Genomic DNA, 23,066 nt, shown 5'->3' with positions numbered 1-23,066 from the left:
CTTTATTTGTTCATGAGACCCAGAAAATATTCGATACAGGCTCCCAGGTAGATGCCATTTTCCTTGACTTCCGGAAGGCATTCCATACGGTTCCGCTCCGCACTGTCGCCTGATAACCAAATTAAGAGCCTACAGAATATCAGACCAGCTGTGTGGCTGAACTGAAGAGTTTTTAGCAATCAGAACACAGAATGTTGTTCTCAATGGAGAGACGTCTACAGACGTTAAAGTAACCTCTGGCGTGCCACAGGGGAGTGTTGTGGGACCATTGCTTTTCACAATATATATATAAATGACCTGGTAGATAGTGTCGGAAGTTCCATGCGGCTTTTCGCGAAGTTGCAGCATTAGAAAATTGCAGCGAAATGCAGGAAGATCTGCATCGGATAGGCACTTGGTGCAGGGAGTGGCATCTGATCCTTAACATAGACAAATGTAATGTATTGTGAATACATAGAAAGAAGGATCCTTTATTGTATGATTATATGATAGCGGAATAAACACTGGTAGCAGTTACTTCTGTAAAATATCTGGGAGTATGCGCACGGAACGATTTGAAGAGGAATGAACATATAAAATTAATTGTTGGTAAGGCGGGTGCCAGGTTGAGATTCATTGGGAGAGTCCTTAGAAAATGTAGTCCATCAACAATGGAGGTGGCTTACAAAACACTCGTTCGACCTATACTTGAGTATTGCTCATCAGTGTAGGATCCGTACCAAGTCGGGTTGACAGAGGAGATAGAGAAGATCCAAAGAAGAGCGGCGCGTTTCGTCACATGGTTATTTGGTAAGCGTGATAGCTTTACGGAGATGTTTAGCAAACTCAAGTGGCAGTATCTGCAAGAGAGGCGCTCTGCATCGCGGTTTAGCTTACTGTCCAGGTTTCGAGAGGCTGCGTTTCTGGATGAGGTATCGAATATATTGCTTCCCCCTACTTATACCTCCCGAGGAGATCACGAATGTAAAATTAGAGAGATTCGAGCGCGCACGGAGGCTATCCGGCTGTCGTTCTTCCCGCGAGCCATACGCGACTGGAACAGGAAAGGGAGGTAATGACAGTGGCACGTAAAATGCTCTCCGCCACACACCGTTGGGTTGCTTGTGGAGTATAAATGTAGATGTAGATTATTTTTGACTGTACGTTATGCCACATTAATTGTAAGGTGCGTAGATCTACGAAGGTCGTTCTGCAACACAACTTTTTTCTTGGCCAGTTCCCGTGGAATATTCCCGCTTCAGCCCATACTGTTTCATGAAGTACCAATAGGTGGCGGTGTTATATGTATCCTCCAAATTGGCGTCTGAAACGGAGGTACGCTCTAAACACAGACCCATGTGGGCCTACAGGCCCTCCCAGTAAGGTGGCGTAAGGCCGTCGCATTGAACGGAGATTATTTCGAAAAACAGAGTGTGTAGTCAAAACAGTGCGGAAAAATATGGTGAACTGGAATCACGAACGAAACCAACCTGCTTTCAGAAAAATTGTGTTGTATTATTTAGTGAACGCCCCTCGTACTCGGTAATTTAGAGATTTCCATTACATGTATGTTACCATCCGCAGTAGTGAGAAGTAATCAGTTATGTTTCCTTGTCTTACAGAACCCTGAAAATGGGATAACGTAGTATCGAAACGTGTAGACTAAATCACACATATTCGACAACTGGTGGATAATAATCTCCATGCTGACAAACGTTTAAGACAGCTCTCACACACGGCCAGAAAAAAGCATTGTTGGTAGAGGAAGATAACCCTCTCGATTAGGCGACTGAACCTACCTCTCCGGTCTCCCAGCCAACAATGACAACTAATTTTTCTATTTCCTTCATCTCAGACGGAACCAATCATCAAACGCGAACAGAAACGTAAATCAGCAGCAGATTCTGTCTCCGACGATTACGCGATAAGTCAAACAAATCTGAAGGCTGTAAATTCAACTAAATACTTAGGGATTACAATTACAAATAACCTAAATTGGAACGATCACATAGATAATATTGAGGCTAGAGCAAACCAAAGACTGCGATTCACTGGCAGAACACTTAGAAGGTGCAACAGGTCTACTAAAGAGACTGCTTACACCACGATTGTCCGCCCTATTCTGGAGTATTGCTGTGCGGTGTGGGATCCGCATCAGGTGGGACTGACGGATGACATCGAAGAAGTACAAATAAGGGCAGCTCGTTTTGTATTATCGCGAAATAGGGGTGATGGTGTCACAGATATGATACGTGAATTGGAGCGGCAATCATTAAAACAAAGGCGGTTTTCTTTGCGACGGGATCTTCTAATGAAATTTCAATCACCGGTTTTCTCCTCCGATTGGGAAACATTCTGTTGGCACCCACCTACACAGGAAGAAATGATCATCACGATAAAATAAGAGAAATTAGGGCTCGCACAGAGAAATTTAAGTGCTCGTTTTTCCCGCGTGCCGTTCGAGAGTGGAACGGTAGAGAGACAGCTTGAAGGTGTTCCATTGAACCCTCTGCCAGGCACTTTATTGTGAATAGCAGAGTAATCACGAAGATGTAGATGTGCAGCTAACTAGATCGACAAGTGCAACTCTCAGCAAAAGCGGCGCTTGCTAAGCCTACCTGTCAGCTTCAAAATAGTATCAGTCTCTTCATGTGCCGGCTAAGGTATCTCCAATCGTCACATCTACTACATCGACGTCTGCGCTGCTGGAAGCGTCCCGCGGGCTTTATGAGAACTTCAGAAACTGTAAGCTACTCTGAGCAAAAGAGAACGGGAGCACACAAAAACTATCACAACCCGAGGTAACTTTGCGAATACTGAAAGGCGGTCTTTATGCCGCTGGCCGTTAAGCGCTGTCATATCGTGAAAGCCGCTCCGCCGCGGCATCTGCCAAGCTTTTGCTGTGTAAGACGGAGATATCAGTTTTCGACGAGTACAAGGTCCGCCGAGCTGCCGACCTGCACCGCTTGGCCAGTAGTCAGCTATTTTACAAGCCAGATCGTGCACGCTGCGATTCTTTCGATAGTACTGCCTAAAATACAGCTGCTGGTAGCAGAGTTTGTAGAATTTAAAACAGTCTTAGTTCGAATTTTTTTCTTTCTTTTATGACCGGTTTCGTTCTATGTGATCTTCGAAAGCATCTAGAAAAGATAAAACGTATGTGCAAACTTATTAATGAGAGTTTTGCGATGGTATACAACAGTATTGGTAGTAGCATTTACGTACATAACCTGAGAAGCAGCTAAAGGGCAACATACTTGTCTTCCTAAACTAGTAAACAAAACGTAAAAAACTTGTAGCCACTGTAGGCACCGTCGCAATACACACACCAACAAAAGTTTACACCATCCCCGTACGTCGTGCAATCGTGTTGCTATAGTGATTGTTACCGTACGGTCCATAAGGCAATCCCTGATGTTCTTTGTAAATATAAACATAATTACTGTGAGCGCTACTTGCGGGTAGAGCGCCACACAAATGGACTGAGGCATTTCAGCTGAAAGAAAAAACGCACGTAGGAACGAACGAGACGTCTGTAGAACCTTAGAGTGAATATCCGTCATGCCACGAAGGACAAAAAAATGGTTCAAATGGCTCTGAGCACTATGGGTCATCAGTCCCCTAGAACTTATAACTACTTAAACCTAACTAACCTAAGGACATCACACACATCCATGCCCGAGACAGAATTCGAACCTGCGACCGTAGCGGTCGCGCGGTTCCAGAATGAAGCGACTAGAACCGCTCGGCCACACCGGCGGGCCACGAAGGACATTTGTGACCAATGACAGTGCCCGCATCCTCACATACGAGCAGTAGGATTGTCAACCAGAGATGCTGCTCGACGTGTACACCGGAGTCAAAGTGATGTGGTGCGGCGATGGAATTGGTTCCATTTGATGGTCAGTGTTGAGGATTTACTCGGCATAGGCAGTCCAAGTTCGACAGGTACACAGGATGAGCGATATCTGCGACCTTTTTTTCGGAAAGGAAGCTTGGCTTTCGAAGAGCCTATCGCATCAAACTGTTTGCAGACGATTGCATGGTGTTTATCGCCATTCACGACGACCAAGGCGAGCGTAACGTCGTATACCGTTGTAACTTACCTACAACAAATAGATCCTATGTTCGTCCGTAAAAATGGACACGATAAGCAACCTAAGCTATCAATAATCGGAATCTGACCTGCGTAACACTGTGTGTGTGTTGTACTAGTGTCAGTTTCACTGTCATTTAAGCCCTCGACAAATTGTTACATGGAAAACTGAAAAGTAACATTTAGATAAGCTATCTGACTGCGTATTTTAATATGAAAAACTGCAAATGAACCTGTAACAATGAATACCTAAGCTATCTGACTGCATACGAGGTTTGGAACTTTAATAGTGGCAACTATTTATTTACAGCTCGTTTTACTGACCTTCAAAGTAGTCACCAGCGTTGTGTATAACCCGTTGCCAGCGATGTGGAAGTCGCAGGATACTCTTAGCAGTGCCAGTTGTGTTGACAGTTCGAGCGACGCTGGCTATTGGCCGACGAATTTGTAGCAGTGCTGAGGCGAATACCGTAAGTGTTTCCTTCAGTTTATAAATCGAGTTGAGCTCACGAGGGCTTAAGTCAGGGGAGTGCAGTAGGTGGTATAGCACGTAGCAGCCCCATCAGTCAAACAAATCAGTAACAGCTTGCACTGTACGTGCTTGAGCGTTGTCCTGCAAAATGATTGTCAGGTTCTGCAGAATGTGTCATCACTTCTAAACTGGTTGTAAGTTGTGTTCCAAAAATGAACAGCACAGAGACAGAAGTGATAACACTTTCTGCAGGACCTGACCATCATTTTACAGGACAATGCTCAAGCACGTACAGTGCAAGCTGTTACTGATTTGTTTGACTAATGAGGCTGCTAAGTGCTATACCACCTACTGCACTCACCTGACTTAAGCCCTCGTGAGTTCAACTTGATTTCTAAACTGAAGGAAACACTTCACGGCATTCGCTTCAGAACTGTTACAAATTCGTCGGCCAATAGACCACGCCGCTCGAACTGTCAACACAACTTGCACTGCTAAGAGTATCCTACGACTTCCACATCGCTGGCAAAGGGTTATATACAATGCTGGTGATTACTTTGAAGCTCTATATGAAGATGGTATCTGTTCTTTCGGACATGTCTGAAAGAACAGATACCATCGGTGACCGTGCAGGTCTCTAGAATGAAATGATAATTGAATCAGGACCCTAAGCTGCCGACAGGCATTGATATACATCAAAGGGGACAGTTGAAAATCTGTGTTCCGACCGGGACTCGAACCTGGGGACTCCTGCTTACATGGCAGACGCTCTATCCATCTGAGCCACCGAGGGCACAGAGGATAGTACGACTGCATGGGTTTATCCCTTGCACGCTCCCCGTGAGACCCACATTCGTAACTTAATGTCCACACACTACATTCGTAGTGCCCATGCCCTTTACACTCATTACTCGGGGTAGACAATCTTACCGAGTCCCGTAAGAGTTCGGGCAATGCATGTGCATCCGCACAGAAGAAGGTCAATAGCCGGTTAGCCTTAACTATATGAAGAGGGTATCTGTTCTTTCGGACATGTCAATGGCTGGTTAACCTTAACTATATGAAGACGGTATCTGTTCTTTCGCACATGTCAATGGCTGGTTAACCTTAACTATATGAAGACGGTATCTGTTCTTTCGCACATGTCAATGGCTGGTTAGTCTTAACTATATGAAGATGGTATCTGTTCTTTCGGACATTAAGTTGAGAGTGTGGGTCTCAAGGGGAGCATGCAAGGGATAAATTCCTGCAGTCGCACTGTCCTCTGTGCCCTCGGTGGCTCAGATGGATAGAGCGTTTGCCATATAAGCAGGAGATCCCGGGTTCTGTCGGGGCGCACAATTTTAACTGTCCCCGTTGATGTATATCAACGCCTATCGGCAGCTTAGCGTCTTGATTTAATTATCATTTCATTTTTAAGGTCAGTAAAACTTTGAAACACGTATCTATTTTGTACGGACTGTAAATATATAGTTGCCACTATTAAAGTTCCAACACTCGTATTTGAATAAGAATTTACAAATGATACAGAATCCGGCTTGTGCAACGGAATTTACTGGATTAAAGGACATGACATGTTGTGGTGTGTCAGTGTCTCTGTTTCGGCCCTAAGCTTTCTCCAAGTCTACAAATGCTAGAAAAGTAGATTTGCCTTTTCTTAATCTAGCTTCTAAAATAAGTCGTTGGGTCAGTATTGCCTCACGTGTTCCAACATTTCTACGGAATCCAAACTGATCTTCCCCGAGGTCCACTTCTACCAGTTTTTCCATTCGTCTGTAAAGAACTGGCGTTAGTATTTTGCAGCCGTGACTTATTAAACTGATAGTTCGGTAATTTTCACATCTGTCAACACCTGCTTTCTTTGGGATTGGAATTATTATATTCTTCTTGAAGTCTGAGGGTATTTCGCCTGTCTCATACATTTTGTTCACCAGATGGTAGAGTTTTGTCATGACTGGCTCTCCCAAGGCGGTCAGTAGTTCTAATGGAATGTTGTCTACTCCCAGGACTTGTTTCGACTTAGGTATTTCAGTGCTCTGTCAAACTCTTCACGCAGTATCATATCTCCCATTTCATCTTCATCTACATCCTCTTCCATTTCTATAACATTGCCCTCAAGTACATCGCCCTTGTATAGACCCTCTATATACTCCTTCCACCTTTCTGCTTTCCTTTCCTTGCTTAGAACTGGGTCTCCATCTGAGCTCTTGATATTCAGACAAGTCGTTCTCTTTTCTCCGAAGGTCTCTTTAATTTTCCTGTAAGCAGTATCTATCTTACCCCTAGTGAGATAAGCCTCTACATCCTTACATTTGTCCTCTAGCCATCTCTGTTTAGCCATTTTGCACTTCCTGTCGATCTAATTTTAGAGACGTTTGTATTCCTTTTTGCCTGCTTCATTTACTGCATTTTTTATATTTTCTCCTTTCAGCAATTAAATTCAATATTTCTTCTGTTACCCAAGGATTTCTAATCGCCCTCGTCTTTTTTCCCTACTTGATCCTCTGCTGCCTTCACTACTTCATCCCTCAAAGCTACCCATTCTTCTTGTGCTGTATTTCTTTCCCCCTTTCTTGTCAATTGTTCCCTTATGCTCTCCCTGAAACTCTCTACAACGTCTGGTTTAGTCAATTTATCCAGGTCCCATCTCCTTAAATTCCCAACTTTTTGCAGTTTCTTCAGTTTTAATCTACAGTTCATAACCAATAGATTGTAGTCAGAGTCCAAATCTGCCCCTGGAAATGTCTTTCAATTTAAAACCTGGTTCCTAAATCTCTGTCTTACCATTATATAATCTATCTGAAACCTGTCAGTATCTCCAGGCTTCTTCCATGTATACAGTCTTCTTTTATGATTCTTGAACCAAGTGTTAGCTATGATTAAGTTATGCTCTGTGCAAAATTCTACCAGGCGGCTTCCTCTTTCATTTCTTACCCCCAATCCATATTCACCTACTATGTTTCCTTCTCTCCCTTTTCCTACACTCGAATTCCAGTCACCCATGACTATTAAATTTTCGTCTCCCTTCACTATCTGAATAATTTCTTTTATTTCATCATACATTTCTTCAATTTCTTCGTCATCTGCAGAGCTAGTTGGCATATAAACTTGTACTACTGTGATAGGCGTGGGCTTCGTATCTATCTTGGCCACAATAATGCGTTCACTATGCTGTTTGTAGTAGCTTACCCGCATTCCTATTTTTCTGTTCATTATTAAACCTACTCCTGCATTACCCTATTTGATTTTGTGTTTATAACCTTGTAGTCACCTGACCAGAAGTCTTATTCCTCCTGCTACCGAACTTCACTAATTCCCACTATATCTAACTTTAACCTATCCATTCCGTTTTTAAATTTTCTAACCTACCTTTCGGATTAAGGGATCTGACATTCCACCCTCCGATCCGTAGAGCGTCGGTTTTCTTTCTCCTGATAATGACATCCTCTTGAGGAGTTCCCGCCCGGAGATCCGAATGGGGGACTATTTTACCTCCGTAATATTTTACCCAAGAGGAGGCCATCATCATTTAACCATACAGTAAAGCTGCATGCCCTCGGGTAAAATTACTGCTGTAGTTTCCCCTTGCTTTCAGCCGTTCGCAGTACCAGCACAGCAAGGCCGTTTTGGTTAGTGTTACAAGGCCAGATCAGTCAATCATCCAGACTGTTGCCCCTGCAACTACTGAAAAGGCTGCTGCCCCTCTTCAGGAACCACACGTTTGTCTGGCCTCTCAACAGATACCCCTCCGTTGTGGTTGCACCTACGGTACGGCTATCTGTATCGCTGAGGCACGCAAGCCTCCCCACCAAGGGCAAGGTCCATGGTTCATGGGGGGGACACTATGATTGCCAATTTTACCTTCAATTCCATTTTCAAGTGTAATTAAGCCATCTAAATGCCTTCTGGCCATATAAATGAAATCAGGCATTGAGTGTGGTAAGATCTGCCATCAGCGACGTGAGGGCAGCGTGACACGTCTTCTGTCTCCGAACTCTCGACCAATACTATTGAAATTTTACTCTCGCAGACAAACCTCGTCTCACAACGATGCTTAGAATCGCGCTCCCACGTTTCGCCCTCAGATTGTTACTATCGATATCTGAGTGCTTATTTGTTGCCATAGAGATTCGCAGAATCTTACACAATGCAAAGAATAGCCTTTAGTTGGTTATACTGTTTTCGCTACTCAAGGTAATATTTAACCAATGTAATGGAGAGTTCTGACACACTGCCCACACCGTAACACCGCGGACTCCGTTACAAATGTGCAAGAAATCATGCAAAATGGACGAGCCAGGATTGGCCTTTGGTTTTGTTTACGGACTAATTCCGATCTGTTGGTACCTTCATAATAGCATACAACTTGTTTGGAGACAATCCGGTGGCACCGTACGCTTCCAACGCTGTGTCCCACATGTATAACAACCTGGTAGTGGAGTGATATTCTGAGGTGGTATTGCATGGGACCACAGATCACCTTTCGTGGTTGCTGAGGGCAATCTCATTGTTCTACGGTACAAGGATGAGATTCTGCAACCAGCAATGGTGTCTTATCGTCAGCCGGCCTGAGTGGCCGAGCGGTTCTAGGCGCTTCAGTCTGGAACCGCGCGACCGCTACGGTCGCAGGTTCGAATCCTGCCTGGGGCATGGATGTGTGTGATGTCCTTAGGTTAGTTAGGTTTAAGTAGTTCTAAGTTCTAGGGGACTGATGACCTCAGCTGTTAAGTCCCATAGTGCCCAGAGCAATTTGAACCATTTGTCTTATCGTCAATATTTTTGTGACAATTTCATCTCGATGGATGATAACTTGCGTGTTCATCGTGGTGTTCTCGTGAACACGTCCCTTCAGAACGCTAGGGTCACAAGAATGGATTGGATTGCCTGTTCCTTACACATGAACTCAATCGAATAGGTGTGAGAGGGATTGAAAAGAGATGTTTTTGCACGTCTACAACGCCCCCGTATTTTTCGTGACTTACGCGGAATCACCATCCTAGATCGGGTCAATTTGGACCAGGTCTGGATTGATGATTTCATCTATAGTGTTCCACGGAGGATTCAAGCCTGCTTACGAGCAAGTGAACGCTCCGCTATGTATTGCCATTGCTTAGATGCAAGAAAAACCTCCCATGGGAAATAGACGATTTCGTTGTTACTGATCTATTTGTTCTTTTCATCTGGTGATCTGAACACATTTCAAATAAACTATGCATGCCTCAGACCCAATTTTTGTGTTCTGTTCTATTAATTTTCAGTTAAAGGGATGGTGAAAACTTTTGTTGATGTATGTAAGAACATAACAAAACTATGTCAAATGCGAACGATCCGTAGCAGGCTCATCGTCAGTATACTGTGCTTGCAGCTGCAACGTAAGCAAATGAAGAGTTTTGGCTGCTAGGTATCGCACATTGCAAGCAAAGCTTACTTTTGTGTGTTACATCAACAACGGTAGCGGTATTAGAATTCTGCATAAGAGAACACAAGTTGAGTGTGGCAGAAAAAAAATGACTTATTTTAAACTTCTTATTTAACCATGAAGATATACAGCTACCTATGAACATTACATCCGAAAGAACAAGACTTCATACTGCGTTATTCCCTTTTTTAGTAGTCATGTCACTTTTTATAAATTATGTCCTTTATGTGTCCACCATTGTTGGCGATGCAATTTTCGGCACGAACACTCACACTCGCCACAACCTTACGAAGAGTATAGCTTGTTATGGCCCTAATTTCGGTGTGGATGATTTTTCAAGTCCTCAATAATTATTAGCGTGTTAGCGCACTTTGTATTTTAGAAATCATCACAGAAAAAAAATCCGGTAAACTGGGCTAGTTGACATCATCAAAGCGGGATACGAGACACTCCGGAAACGTTCAGCGTAAGGCTGTCAGGGACGTTCTGACTCTGTGAGCGGCTGCACCGTTCTACTTGAACCATAACGACTGCATATGGATACTGTGATGATGCAGTTTTTGCATTCGAACTGTTGCAACTTAACATCATATCGATGTGATGTTACTGTAACAGTGCCACCTGCATAATTCTCAAAAGTACGGATCAGTAACATCCTGCACAGACACGACACACAAAACTATAACTTCTGCGCTATGACGTGGCCTTTCATGCAATTGATGAGGATTGATCGGCGCCCAATGCCTAAAGTTTTGGTTATTTGCGTAGACCAATAAATGAAAGTGGGTCTCGTCTGACATCATGAATTTCTTGAGAAAGTAGGGTCGAGTTTTGATCATCGTATACTCGCTTTAAACTCGGCCGCGACTGCTGTGACGTCATCTTCTCACTCGTCGTCTCTGTGTGCCTGTAGGCTCGTGAGTCTCCACCGCTGCCCACTCGTCGTCACCTGAGTTTGCTGTCGGGTACGAGAGAGTGGAATCGCTCAGACAGGAGAGCGAGTATACAAGTTCACAAGTATAATCACGGACTCGCGGTATTCACGCTATATACACAACCAATATGGAAGAGATTTCCGCCATTAATCTGTACATTACCATTCATTTATTTCCACACAATCATGATTTCGGTTGTATAGTCATTCTCAAGGGCCAGCTGAAATGTCGCAAGGACTTTCACGAATCATGATAGCTTATAATTTTTTGTCCAATGTTTCCAATGATTCCTCCAAAAACTAGAGAGAGCCTATGGAAGAACCTACAAGGTGTACATAAAAATGCTTGTCCAAAAACACTAAAATTAGGCACTATGATACAATATTAAAACCAGAAGTCCTGTATGCCAGTGAAACCCTGACAGTCCACATAAAAGGTGAGGCCTATAGACTACAATCTCGTCAAACAACTAAGAAATTGTCCAGCCTTGCAGCAGACACTAGAAAAAAGCGATTAAAATTTTATGGGCACGTCTCTAGGCTTCCCAAAACAAGACGTACGCACAACATTCTTAGAAGGATTTAAAACTATACCCTGGGTACAAGAGGTCAAAAAGTACCTACAAAAAGCTCAGATCAATTATTCAGATATTTTGGACAGGAAGGTAATTAAGCAGAGAGTTGAGAGATGGAAAGATAAGCCAGAGAACGAAGCTCCGAAAAAAGCAGGACCAAAATGGATAGAGGAAATAAGATAGCCCATGCAAAAAAAAATGAGAGCAGTGTGGAAAGAAAGGGAAAAAATCAAAAAGCTTTGAGCGATCCAACAGGGTCTAATCGCACATAATAATAATAATAATAATAAAATGATGATGACTGATCGGCTAGCAGTGAATATTGTTATGTTTAGGCCTGAGAATTGTATAATATTAGAAGCTAAGATCGCTTGCTGTGAACTAGTTTATTCCTTGATCAGTTTCAACAATAACTATCTTTAATCATCAGGTCATTAGATCTCCCAGAAGTGTAAACACACATGTCTCATTGGCAGATTGAGAACATACTTCAGTTATAATAATACTGCTGCACACTGATTTATAAACCATATAAAACATGTGAAAGAAAATATCCATATTTAGCATGTTTTACATATTTGACAAACCATTGTGGAGCTGTATTATTATAACTGGATGACCTTCTCACTGTGTCGACGAGACTGACGTGTATTTATATTCCTGGGATATGTGAGAATCTGAGGATGACAGCTAGTTACTGTCGAAAATAGTTTCACAGCAAGCGGTCTTGACCTCTTTTGTACGAGGGTAATCCCAAAAGTAAGGTGAAAGAAGAGGTTCATAGCTTTCTGAACAGCACAGTGGCGAGCTGGTATGACATGGGCATACAAAAACTACCACAGCGTCTACAAAAATGGATCAACAGAAATGGTGATTATGTCGAAAAATAGCTAAATGTTCAGGCTGTAAACTAATGTGAACCATTGTAGAAATAAATAGGTCTATGTACTTGAAAAAAAAAGGATACCTTACTATTAGGATTATCCTCGTAATACAACGTTAGGTCGCCCCAACAATATGTGTAAAATATGTATTCAGAGAATGTCTAACAATTACGTTGACATATAACACTTTCGAGGCTTTACCGAGTCTGTAACAACAGTACCAGAAAACATCCCTTGAAGAAGAGGTGCCGTCTGTGAACGGTGATTAATTTTGTACACAACTCGTTGTTAGTCTATCAACGCAAGTTTTCATGACCAAACAAATACAGATACAGAGAACTTTATGTCGCGGGAATATAACGGTGACGTTGCTCTGTGTCCATTGGACACTCACATTTCCTCATGGTGAGGTGGAATTAACAATAATACAGCCATTTTGTTCACACTGGACGAAATTTGTGTGCTTTTCGTTGAAGCATGGGCTACAAGAAGCATGGGCTACAACATGAAAATTATTCCAAATAACACTTTTTATCTAATGGAACACACCTGCAATTGAGTATTTTCAATTAAATTTCGTCTTACACTCTCCACAGTGTCACGAAACACAGCTTTGTTAATGACCATTTGATCCCGACAGTCGGTAATTTCGCCTTGCCAGTGCTACTTTGCAGCAGCAAGGCTTTATATTCATCTAACGTATTGACAAGTCACGACTATCCTTACAATCCCGCTCGCTTCAGCAAGAGAGAACAGTTCGACGAGTACGAAGTGACCGCAGCGCCTTAGTTCTCAGACTCGCCGTTCTTGTGGAACTGCAGTGAGAACCAAGGAAGCCTCTAAGAACTAACAGCGGCGCCTTGACTTGCTAAGTATGCAGCCCGCAACATGAATCATGTACTCGTTCAGTTTCTTACCTCTAGTCGCATTCGTAATCGACTTCAGGGATGATAACGCACGTTGCGCGCTGCCTGCTGCTCCCAGCTAGAGGGGAGACGGCACCTTGGAACCTCCCGAAAACGCGCCGAGGATGTGCTAGCTCTATCTTCCCTCGCCGTTGTCCGAGAGGTGACTGCCATCAGAGAACGCTAAAATCACCTGACCGCACTGCGTGCGACTCCGAATGGCCAGCGCGTTTTTTTAAGCAGCGGTACTCAAAGCTTCGTCACCCCATCCAAGTTCTATACGTCCCTTCAGATCCGGGAACGCCATGCACTCCGCTTCGCTTTCTGTATCCGTTTACTTTTCCCCGCAAGGACCCTTTACCAATTCATCAAATTTCCGCCTCTCCTCATTCACAATGAACAGCTCTGAACAATCTACACCATCTGCAAAGTCGTCTCGAATAATCGTATAGTTGCGCTCTGGAAAATGGAACAAGAAAACGAGGCGGCAGTACCGTAATAGAAGATGACAAACAATAAATGGGATAAACGCTAGCCGTGCGCGGCTCAGTGTTCTATCTCGCAAACCCTTCAGAGTAGGGCACAGGGTAAACTTACCTGCTTGGCACATTTTATTTCGTGTTATCAGACACATTCTTTGTTCTTAATTAAGGCAGGCCTTCTACACACAGTTCCAACCGCCCTCAGCAAATGGTAGGAATGTGTTTACACGGGAAAGACATTCTGGGCTGGAATGAACGCTGTGTTCGGAGCAGGTAGTTTATTATTCGTTATGTGGAGGGAAATACGTTGTAACGCTGCGTTGGTCCTGCAATGCAAATAGTTCAAATGGCTCTGAGCACTATGAGACTTAACTTCTGAGGTCATGAGTCCCCTAGAACTTAGAACTACTTAAACCTAACTAACCTAAGGACATCACACACATCCATGCCCGGGGCAGGATTCGAACCTGCGACCGTAGCGGTCGCGCGTCTCAAGACTGTAGCGCCTAGAACCGCTCGGCCACCCCGGCCGGCTCCCTGCAATACAGTTTCATTAAGGAAAGTTGTTAACTACTTAGTCAGAAACTTACACTGATAGCCAAAACATTACGACCACTGCTCACCGAGCCGCTGGATGCCGCCTGGTGGCGTTGCGGCACGTGAGGCGGTAACAAAAGTATGTAAGAGGAGCAGACACGGACGGGGGATCACTCTAGCTGCAACTAAGGAAATCCATTGAGATAAGCGCCTTTGACAAAGGGCAGAATTTTATTATGCAGAGCCTGTGAATGAGTATCTCGAATACTCACGTGCTACTGTCGTGAGCATCTACGGAAAGAGGTACAAGGACAACGAAAGTATCACTAGATGTTAAATGGTTGGACGTTCACGACTCTTCACAGAACGTAAGATTCGGAGACTTATCTGCTCAGAGAAGTAGGAGAATGGTCATCTGTGGCATATCTGCCGAAAGAGCACAATGCCGGTGCACGCACAAGTGTTTCGGAGCATATTGTTTATCGTACACTGTTGAACACGGAGTCCGCAGCAGAGAACCCCTAAGTGTTCGCATGTTGACCCAACGACATCGTCAGTTACGATTGCAGTGGGCACGGGACCATCGGGATTCGACCGTTGATCAATGGAAACGTGTCGGATCTTCTGGTGAATCACATTTTTGCAGGACTATGTCAATGGTCGTCTCCACAAACGCTGTCATCGAGGTGAACGGTGGATCGAAACGTGCAGCGCGCCACGGACGCAGGCTGGTGGGATCATGGGAGACATTCTCATGCGCTTGCATGCGACTTGTGGCAGAAATCGAAGACACGCTGACAGCTACGTACCACTTGCATCTCTTCATGCTTTATGTCTTCTCCGACGGCGATATTATCTTTCAGCAGTATAATTTTCTACGTCTTGGAGCCAGAACGTGCTACAGTGGTTTGAGGAGCGTTATAGTGAACTCACTTTGATGTCTCGGCGAGCAAATTCGCCTGATGTAAATCAGTTTCACAGAATCCGGGTCGCTATCGGAAGCCATCACCGCGTATGCAAATCGGCGGCCTGTTATTTACGCGAATTACGTGACTTGTGCTGAGGCATCTAATAGTATGTACTTCCACAACCCTATCAACAAACAGCCGGATCCCTGATACGCGGAATCAGTAATGTTTTTCGTTCCAAAGACGGACAAACAAGCTATTTAATATGTGGTCATAATGTTTCGGCTCTTCAGTGTATATGCAGTTGTATTACCAATGGAACGTACTTATAATCTTATTCATCATAGTTGGATTTAAATGGCTTATTACCGTATAATTCGCTTAAGGAAACCGGCAATAACTCTTCCGTTTGCGGCCATTTCAGAAACAATGGCTCCATCGCAATCCTGTTCAATTGATGAATTCGTGGAGCGCTTCAAGGTTTCGGGAGAAAAGTGGTCGATATAGAAAGCTGCTAAGTATATCTCCATTCCATGGAGTATTCTAAAAGACTGTGTAGACGGCAGTGATGGCGACGAACACAATGTAGCCATTGTCAAAACGGGTAGACCGCTGACCCTTACGAGTGAACTGGAAGTTAAGTTAGTTAATTTCATAATACAAATTCAGAAAAAGGATTTGGTCTGAATGTTAAGCCAATAATCCGATAACCATTGTAGCACAGTGAAATCAGTGTCCAAGCAAAAACATAAGTCAAAGAACAAAATAAATTATATGTGCGCCAGTTGTAAAGAGAGCTACAGCTGTAAAAGTACTCGAATTCAGTGTTATTTTAAGCTGCGTCGGTTCCATGAAAGTTGTCAGTCCATCGATTCACCTCATTCTACGTATTTACGCGTAATATTTGTCCAAATGTCAGTGACAGTGACACCGATGCTGAAAATGAATGAAGAATGGATTAAGTGAGCTTTAAAAATCCAAAAGAAAATTATCACGGAATTAAGCACATTATCACGAAGTTAAGCACATAGTGTCACAGAATTATATAAGCTGTACCGAAACTTTTGGTTACTAAATCTTACAAGTTCAACAGTTTTTCATTTCTTAAATGTTGTTTATCATGGGTAAGTAAAACAATGTTTTGGTCTCTTACATGTAAAACACAATTTCTAGACTGAATATTTGTTTTTGATTTTCATTTACAATCCTTCAAATGGTTCAAATGGCTCTAAGTACTATGGGACTTAACTTCTGAGGTCATCAGTCCCCTAGACTTAGAATTACTTAAAATTAACTAACCTAAGGACATTAGACACATCCATGCCCGAAGCAGGATTCGAACCTGCGACCGTAGCAGCAGGGCGGTTCCGGACTGAAGCGCCTAGAACCGCTCAGCCACAACGGCCGGCCTTTACAATCCTTAATGTCACGATGTTAGGTAGGTTCAGCCTATGTCCATATGAAGTTCTTTTGTTCAGAATCACTGATACTATCACCCCTCAAAGCTTGTACCTTTTCTCCTGACTCACCCTGCATATACTTACCGCTATTAGTACAGAAAACGGCAGTGAGGACATTGCGTCAACAGGGAAAGATGCTACTAAATATTACTAATATTCAGTGGCTTACGCAATTCTATCAGCTTTCAAGACTATTTGTTATAACTCAGCGCCACAGAAGAATATAACACATTGAAAGTATGTATACCTCTATTATTAAGTGTACATAGTGGGAATAAAGCTATTAATGTGTTATCTTCTTCCAGCTGTCTGACTAAGTTTATTGGCCATCTCCACTACCGACACAACAGGCATGAACTAGCGACGAGTATGATTTTTCCGCCTATTGGCGATGTGTCTCTTATTCAGGTTGACAGTGTTCGGCATATCGTTAAATATTTCATAAATTTTTGTGTATAGAACTCATATCTATTTGAATTGTCTTTAATTTGTGTATGCAGTGGCAACTTCTGGGGAGCAATCCCTCACTGCACTTAATCAGTTTCAGAGTCAACAGCCGGGCGCTGTGGCCGAGCGGTTCTAGGCTCTTCAGCGCTGCTGCTACGGTCGCAGGTTCGAATCCTGCCTCGGGCATGGATGTGTGTGATGTCCATAGGTTAGTTAGGTTTAAGTATTTCTAAGTTCTAGGGGACTGATGACCTCAGATGTTAAGTCCCATAGTGCTTAGAGCCATTTGAACCATTTTGAATCAGAGTCAACAAACTGGATCATTACTAATAGCTGTTGACAGACTGGTGGAAGCAGAACAAATTCAGCAAGCACCAACGGCTGAAGCACAGAATGTGAGTGGCCACGTGTCGCCTTCTGCACCCTTCCGCTCTTTTGACGCACAAGAGGACTGGACAGAGAACCGCCTGCAGCCAGAACGACACTTCACTACATACGACGTATCAGGTGGCTCACGAAGCTCTTTTTTTTGTGGGTGGCTGTGCATATTTTTCGACTGTGTATCAAGTGTTCCCTCTGTTAGAGCCCAAAGCTACCCTATGAAGACATTACCCTAGCATTAGAAGGTTTCTTCGAAGCATAGAATCAAGTAGCTCCTGCTCATTTCAAATTTTTTCGTATATCGCATCAGAATAATCAGTCTTAGAAGGAACTGATCGTTGAACTCAGGGGCGTGATTAGGAACCGTAAATTTAACTGCCCTTGTAGAGCCTCATTTCAAGATGAAGTGCTTCGCGATGCCATTATTCATAACCTTGCTGATAACAAAGTGCGGGCTGAGATTCTGAAGCATCGCAGGCCCGGTCTCAGTGGCGTGCTTAAAGTTATCGAAGCTCAAGAGGTTCAAGACTTCGCAGCACTTGACTTTAATGTGCCTGTTGCAACGCTGACTGCGGATAACCCGCAACGGCCCCAGTTTTGCATGGCGAGCGACAACCGCCGCTATAAGCAACAGCGTAAAAACAGCGCGGGATGCGCAGCTGCTTCCTCGGCTTGTTACAAGCTGCTGAAGTCTTGTGTGAAATATTGTGTGACGCATGAACACAAAAAGTGCTTTCCCCACCAAGCGGAATGCCGACACTGCCATCAATCGGGAAAAACACAGCAAATGTGCATGGAAAAGCAACGCAAAGTAAATTCTGTTCCAGGCAACACTCGAGAAAATGGAAATAAATACGATCTGTCACTCTGTCACTCCTACTGGCAAACCGTGGGCGAAAGCAATGTAATCGCACAGCGAAATGCATAGCATAAATCTTGCCTCATTCTAACCAACTCTTCTCTAACAGACGTGAAGCTGAATGCTTTGTCAGTAACAGTTTAGGCAAAGACAGTCTTCCGAAAGTCACCATGGATGACCACATTCATAGGACAAACCGCAAACTGTCGCCTGACAGCTGATTTTCAATTAATCTGTACCACTTCAGTTAGATATTGGTGCTTCGCTCATTATTATTTTAATATTTATGAACAACTCGTTCGCCCTCAGCTGCAAATATGACGCCTACACCTCACGGCCTATAACAGCGAAAGAATATCTGTTGTTGGAATGTGTAGTTGCAAACAAAATATAAAAATACTGCTACATCAGCGCCTTTCACAGTTGTTCAGTCACGTTCTGGTCCCAATGTTTCAGCCGTGGATGCTTTTGATTTATTTGGCTTAGATATTCAGGACAATGTGCGTGATGCTGATACGCAACTGCCCCATGCGAGAGTTCATCAGTTGTGTGTCTGGGGTAACTCACCACGTAGACATAAAGTATTGATTGCACAAAAGAGAGCAGTGAGAATAATTAGTGGTGTTCACCCAAGGACATCATGCAGGCACCTTTTCAAGGAGTTAGGTATTTTAACCACACCATCAGAGTACATATATTCGCTAATGAAATTCGTTGCAAATAATCCATCTCAATTGGCGAAGAACAGTGATGTTCGTACGTACAACACTAGAAGGAAAAATGACCTTTCCTATCCGTTATTGAAGCTGTCAGTTGCTCAAAAAGGAATACATTATTCAGCAACAAAAATCCTCGATCATTTGCCCAACAACATAAAGTGTCTGGCAGGTAGCAGATCAAGTTTTAAATCCTGCGTAAAATCATTTCTTTTGGACAACTCCTTCTACTCCATGGACGAGTTTCTGTTTCAGAAGTTGTAAAAAAAAATTGTACCTCAAAATTTGGTTGCATGTGTAGAACTAAAAATTTTTGTAATATTAATATTAACACTATTCATGTGTGTATATATATCTTGTAATCTTACTTGTTCCACATCATATCGATAAAATAATTGGGAAAATGATTTACGGAACATGACGTAACTAAAACTAAACTAATATGGTCATTTGTTCGACAACACACGGATATGTAAAGAATTTTCAGGCGCACATTACGCTCAGGGACAATGCAAAATCTAAGCTGTACTTTCGTCTAGCACGCTCTTTTACCATGCTCGTTCGACACCTAAAGCTATTCACGATGAATTTGCTTCTGAACCTAACAGATTAGAACAAATCGTAGCTTTGAAACGTGCTTCTGTAAGTCAATGGGCATCTCCCCTTCTGAAAATCAGACTTTGTGCAGGTATTAAAGCTACATTTAAAGCTTAAACAGGGTCTGATTCCCTCCGGCTTCCACGTATTTACGAGTTCATGGACCTAGGTCATCCAGGTCGACGATTCTTTTCGACACTTGATTTAGCCGATGTTTATCTTCAGCTTCTCCAGAAAGAGGAAACACAAAACTTTGCGGCGGTTAACACGCACGTCATCTTGTATCGGAAGCACTTCTCCTGTATGGTTTTATTGCTTTCTTGAACATGTTGCGTGAAAAGTTCAGTCCTATTCAAATAATCTAGATGACATAATTGTCTCCAAAAATTCGTAGTCTCTTGCACAAGTAGCCGGTCTAGTTCATCGCCTCCAGCGTAAAAATTTTACTTTTAAAGGGACTGGAGAAAGCGGAACAATCCGCAAAAAGCAATAGCGTTTGCAGTTGACACATCGTCACATTGAATAGGGGCAGATTGTTCTCACAACATGGAACGCTCCGTAGCACTAGTGTCTGAGAGGCTGCACAAGGCCCAAGTCAACTACAGTCAGCTGGAAAAGGAAGCTTTAGCCACAATTTATGGTGTTACTAAAATTTCGTCAGCATCTGTATGGTAGAAAATTTTTCCTTGTGATTGCTCTTTTTCATCCAGCAAAAGCAACTGGTCGTGCAGCAGACAATCTGCAACACTGGTTATTACTTCTTTCCAATTACCAATACAAAATTCTTTATCGCCCTACGGCACAGCATGCAAACGTCGGCAGTCTGCGTCGCTTACATATGGGACTTACTTTGTATTCTGCCTTGTCATGAGGGAAGCCCCGTCAGAGAGGTCCACCGCATGAGCAGCTAGAGAAGTGATTCCAGTGGTTGTTTCCCTTTGCCTTCCACTGATGATGATGAAATGATAATGAGGACAACACAACACCCAGCACCTGAGCGGAGAATATCTTCGACGTAGCCGGGAATCGAACCTGGGCCCCTTGGCGCGACAGACCGCTGCGCTGACCACTCAGCTATCGGGGCGGACTACCTATGGGAAGTGATGAGGAATTTCATGCATCAGAATCTTCTGTCTGCAAATTGATCAATGTGATTCGCATGCACTGCAAGATTATCCCAGTGATTTTCTTCGTACCGCATAGGCTGCTCAACAAGATCAGTCACTATGAAGGCTCAAGAACTAAATTCGGATGGGTTGGCCTCATAATCCGAAATCGATCTCAAGAGGCAGCAGTTCGCAAATACCACACACAACGTGACAGCCTCTCCTTTCAGCATGGTGTAATCTTACAGCATTTGTCTAATAAACAAACGCGAGTGCTGATTCCCAAATCTTTGCAACAAAACGTGTTGCAACTATTACATAAAGGACATCGGCGGAATCACTAGAATTAATCACAACTATACATCTAGTGCATCAGCGTTGCACATAGTTCGGGCTGGATAAACGGACTGAAGATCGCCCGTCGCCGGGCATCCGTGAACCATCAGACGGCACTGCACCAAGATTTTTTAAGCGGTCTCGACTTGACAGTCCTTGGCGCCGTATCCATATTGATTTTGCTGGTCCTTTATGGAACACAAGATGGCTGATTATCATAGATGCATCCAGCAAACTTTCTTCTGTCACTCCACTGCATTTGACTACTAGCGCTAGAGCTATCCAAGCACGCGTTTCGTATTTTGTTTAGAAGGATAGCCACAAAGAATTGTTTCAGACAATGGTCGACAGTTTTCTACGTCGGAATTTTTTGCCAATGGAATTCAAAATATCCGAGCGGCACCGTTCTCTCCTCAGGGGAAAGTGTCCCTGAACCGGATGCATTTTTGGAATTCTCAGACCGCCGCATAGGTAGCTCAAAATTTGTACAGTCAGAGTTACTAGTCAAAGCATTTCTGAGAAAATCAGTTAGATATTTATTATATTTTGATGTTGGAAACAATATTTATAAAAAGCTAAAAACAAAACCGTGTTTAACTGAAGTACCATTTTCTATCGTACCGCTGACTGCACTGATCAAAAAAACAGTCAGGCTACAGAAAAGATTCAGGGAAGTATGTTATGCCTCCAATTTCCTCTTCTGATACAGATTTGTAAAAAATATATTTAAATCTTTAGATCAACAATCACAGACATCACAATGTATTTTAGAATTTTAGGAAAGGGAGATAGAGAAGGTCATTCTAATTATACGTGCCAATTTTGGTGAATTTAACCCATTCAGACATGCTTTCTTTCCTAGAGGAAGGAAAAGTTTTCTTTATGTAGTAATGCTCTTAGGTGATTTTTTTTAATGATTTTAGATGCATAATTTATATAAAAATGTGTGCTCATTTCCAAAACATACTTCGTACGCTTGGCTTCATTTTATGGACAAAAATAACTGGTTATGAAACAATCAATAAAATGATTATTCAATATTACCACGCAAAATAACAATAACAATATTCAGTTATACAGTGGAATATAGCGAACCAGCCAAAACTGTGTATTCTGGTGGTCGTGGGGTGCTGCGCACAGCTAATTGACTTTTTGATAGTTTCATAGAGATGCCCAACAGATGGCAGCACTTGCGCACGATGAAAGGATTGAACACTCACAAATATGTACCTCAGGCTACCATTCGGGGAAAAATACTTCTGTTGAAGGTAAGACACAGTAAAAGTTAATGTACGCAATTGTGGCAAGATGGTATGAAAGGGTTAGCTTCTGCCAATTAGGAGAAACTTGTACCTGAATGATAAAAATTCCATTTTCTGGTTAATCGCAAAAAATGATATACCGTCCTATTAAATTACCACTGTGTAATTTTAGAACATTCAAGCTGCATATTCCTGTTGTCACCTTTTCTTTATCCTGCATGCTTTTTCTCTTCATTCTTTTATTTGTCCTAGCCTCATTGGCAGCACCCTCTAAAGCTCTCTCCGCTTCGGTTACTCATAGCCCATCAATAACTGTTAGTGCTGAAATTATATTCCTTCTGGTCTGGATATCTGATCCTAGAAATTGCACTCTCACTGAAAGTTATTACTTGGTCCATTACACTATCTTCAACATTGCCTGATCGACAAATACAGTTTTCAGTACTCACTCCTGTATGCAGATCTTGAAGCTTTCGTTGTAATTCTGTGAGACTCTATGGAGATATCTCTTAAGAAGATTTGTCTTTGCCACATCCCTTTATTTAGGCTTAATTGCCTCCTTAACAGCAAAGAATGCTTGTTAGTGTAATTATGCCAATGCACCCAATTTCTGTAGTGGTTGGTTCAAATGGCTCTGAGCACTATGTGACTTAAAAAAATGGTTCTGAGCACTATGGGACTTAACTTCTGAGGTCATCAGTCCCCTAGAAC

At 42.9% G+C, this 23,066-nt stretch overlaps 1 protein-coding gene across 2 annotated transcripts in view; it reads right to left on the bottom strand.

Annotated features, from left to right (window-relative positions):
* Nucleotides 1-23,066, bottom strand: part of LOC126252941 (glycoprotein-N-acetylgalactosamine 3-beta-galactosyltransferase 1-like) — a 508,856-nt gene that overhangs the window by 384,311 nt on the left and 101,479 nt on the right. Inside the window, exon 1 of one of the 2 annotated variants that reach the window (XM_049953944.1) lies at nucleotides 2,598-2,833. The exons of the other annotated variant lie outside the window; for it this stretch is intronic. The gene's annotated coding sequence lies outside the window, so the exon portion shown is untranslated. Of the gene's footprint in view, nucleotides 1-2,597; nucleotides 2,834-23,066 lie in introns of those variants that run through there. 2 annotated transcript variants of the gene reach the window in all.

Source organism: Schistocerca nitens, chromosome 4 (assembly GCF_023898315.1).
Source record: "Schistocerca nitens isolate TAMUIC-IGC-003100 chromosome 4, iqSchNite1.1, whole genome shotgun sequence".
In the NCBI taxonomy this organism is placed as follows: domain Eukaryota; kingdom Metazoa; phylum Arthropoda; class Insecta; order Orthoptera; family Acrididae; genus Schistocerca; species Schistocerca nitens.
This window is presented reverse-complemented; position numbering and strand designations above follow the sequence as displayed.